Here is a 3,490-nt window from a genome sequence, read left to right on the forward strand (position 1 = left end):
TTCGTTCCATAGAGATAGTGTCGCCAAAGCCTCAAAGCAAATACCACCGCTGCTAATTCAAGGTCATGAGTAGGGTAGTTCTTCTCATAATCTTTCAATTGGCGAGAAGCATATGCAATCACCTTGCCTCGCTGCATCAAGACACATCCAAGACCAAGTCGAGATGCGTCATTATATACTATAAAGTCTTCRTTACCCTCAGGTAGAGCAAGTATAGGCGCGTGTGTCAGACATTCCTTTAAAGTCTGAAATGCTCAATCTTGGGCCTTATTCCATTCAAATTTAGCATCTTTACGAGTCAAAGAGGTTAATGGAACTGCGATCTTAGATAAGTCCTTGATAAATCGTCGATAGTACCCTGCCAGACCCAGAAAACTCCAAACTTCCGAAACATTCTTTGGTTGCTCCCATTCTTGAATTGCTTCAATCTTGGCTAGGTCTACAGAAATATCGTCTCCAGATACGGTATGCCCCAAGAATTGTACTTGGCGAAGCCAAAATTCACATTTCGAGAATTTTGCATAGAGTCGTTCTTTTCTCAACAATTATAGCATTTGACGTAAATGTGACGCATTTTCGTTTTCGGACTTTGAGTAAACCAAAATATCATCGATGAATACGATCACAGACTTGTCGAGCATAGGGTAGCATACTCGATTCATTAAATCCATAAACGCTGCAGGTGCGTTTGTAAGTCCGAATGGCATTACAAGGAATTTGTAATGCCCATAACGGGTCCGAAAAGCAGTCTTGGGTACGTCGTCCTCCCGTACCTTTAGTTGGTGATAGCCAGACCGTAAGTCAATTTTAGAAAAATATCTCACTCCTTGCAACTGATCAAAAAGATTGTCAATTCGCGGTAATGGATATTTGTTCTTTATAGTTACCTTGTTAAGCTYACRRTARTCTATACACATCCGGAAAGTTCCGTCTTTCTTCTTAACGAACAGGACTGGAGCACCCCAAGGAGATGTGCTTGGTCGGATAAAACCTTTGTCCAATAATTCCTGTAGTTGTTTCATCATTTCTTTCATTTCCGCAGGTGCGAGACAATATGGTGTCTTTGCTATTGGAGCTGCACCCGGTATCAAGTCTATACGAAATTCTACTTGATGATCGGATGGCAATCCAGGCAGATCATCCGGAAATACATCTGGATATTCACAAACAATAGGAACGTCCTTCACCGTCTTCTTCAATTCTTTCACCGCATCCATAACATAGGCTAGAAAAATTGAGCAACCCTTGTTTAGATAACTACGAGCTTTTAGCATAGAGATTACCTTTATGTCGGTCACACGCCGCTCCCTGTAAATGTGTAGGTAATTCCTTTCGCTAATTGGTATTCGAATCATTCGTTGTGAACATATGATGTTGGCTTGATTCTTTGCCAACCAATCCATACCAATAACAACATCGAATCCATGTATATCAGTTGGAATGAGATCRATAAGAAATTCATAGTCATCTAAAAGCAATGTACACTCTCTAAATACCTTATCAGCAACTAATGGTACTCCACTCGCAGTGTCAATAGTGAAAGATTTTTCAAGCATAGTAGGCACATATTCAATATAGCGGACATAATCATTTGACACAAAAGAATTTGTTGCACCAGAATCAAATAAAATACGAGCAAGCAAGGAATTAACAAGAAATATACCCGTAACAACATCGGGATCGTTCATGGCTTCCTTCGCGCTAATTTGAAATGCCCTGGCCTGAGGTTTCGGAACCTCCTCCTTTTTGGTCGAAGCCCCCATTGTATGTATCGGTCGTTGTCTTGGTTGTTGTACCGACCCCTTACTTTCCTCTAGTCTATTCTTTGTACATTCTCGCATATGATGACCTAACACACCACAATTATAACATGCCTTTTCTCTTTGAGGGCACTGAGTTCGTATGTGCCCAGCTTCACCACAACAGAAGCATCGTACATAAGTTTGATCACCACTACATCGTCCCTGGTGATTCTTGCCACATCGGTTGCAGTTCCATGGCGTATTTGACTGTATTGTATAAGCATGTGAGGTAGTATGTGGTGTATTATGCGATTGAGCTCGTCTCGACTTGAAGAATCGAGATGATTTAGATGTCGGGGGTCGAGAAGGTTCTCTCAACTCTCGATCGTTTCTCCGGTACATCAGAGCCATCAGGGAGACTCAAGTCATGCTCCCGTTTCCTTGCATACTCAACTGCTTTGGTAAATGATGGTACGTCGCGATTGGTGAGGAATTCGCGAATATTCCGTCGAAGACCGTTGACGAAATGATTAATCTTATCCTTTTCACTTGGTACGAACCGTTGGGCAAACTGAAGCTTCCGATTGAACTCTGTTTCATATTCAATCACCGACATGAATCCCTGTTTGAGCTCTAGGAAATCCTTCTCAAGCTTTTGTTTCAATTCATCCAGACAATATTGTTCGAAGAACAGCACTTGAAACTCTTCCCATGTCGTTTTATCCCTAGTATTAGGATCCATTGATCGATATGTGGCGTTCCACCAAGTGAGTGCACGATCGGTAAATGTCGCTGTAGCATAACGTATTTTATCCTCCTCCTGTACGTAAACAAGTCTGAAGACCTTTTCAGTGTTTTCAACCCATTGCATTGCAAGTACTGCGTCCGTCTGTCCCGAGAACTCTGTAGCGCCACTACTTCTAAATGTTTTAAATGAAGGTCGGTCCGACTTTGGTTTGGGTATGTCTTCATTAACCGGCTTCGGTCCTTGGACAACCGAATTCTGAGCATTATCTGGATTTTGCACTTCGGATAACTTTCTTTCAAACTCTATTCTTTGTTCTCGTAGAGCAACCCGTGTTTGATCATTCATTATTTTCAATAACCTCTCAGTACGAGGTGATAGTTGGGCTTCATCGTCATTGTCCATATTTTCTTGGACATTCCCTTCTAAGTTGAGGTTGTCATCCCCAATTTCTTGAGAAACCGGCGCGTTACTAGATGCATCGTGATCAGACATCGTACTGAAATTATAATACATATATATAGGGGTCAAATAATATTCTAACCCTACCCCAACAAATCCTAGGTTTCTCCTATTGGTCTATATCCCATATAATCATAACCTAGTCACTATACAATGTCAATACCTAAGTATAATCATAACTTATTCACTATACAATGTCAATACCTAAGTTTGAGTCCGAATATCATTAATGATATCAAGTTCACTCAAATCACAGCTTTGATACCATATTTGTAACATCTGTCTTGAGCAAACCCCAAATTACCAATTCCTATAAAAATCTCCAATATAGTATAATTTATTGATTATTGGGACCAAAATTGATCCTAAATTATTCTAAAAGTTTTGTCAAAGCCATCTGAACCAAGGATGGAAAATCTGAAAATGCTGCTAWAAAGACTAAGTCTGGAGGAAGACCAGAGGCAATGGTTGGACCAGAGGCAATGGTTGGACTAGAGGCAATGGTCCAGAGGCTGCTGAAATGGCTAAGTCTGGAAGAAGA

The sequence above is a fragment of the Cynara cardunculus genome (assembly GCF_001531365.2).
Source record: "Cynara cardunculus var. scolymus isolate 2C chromosome LG 4, CcrdV1, whole genome shotgun sequence".
Lineage (NCBI taxonomy): Eukaryota > Viridiplantae > Streptophyta > Magnoliopsida > Asterales > Asteraceae > Cynara > Cynara cardunculus.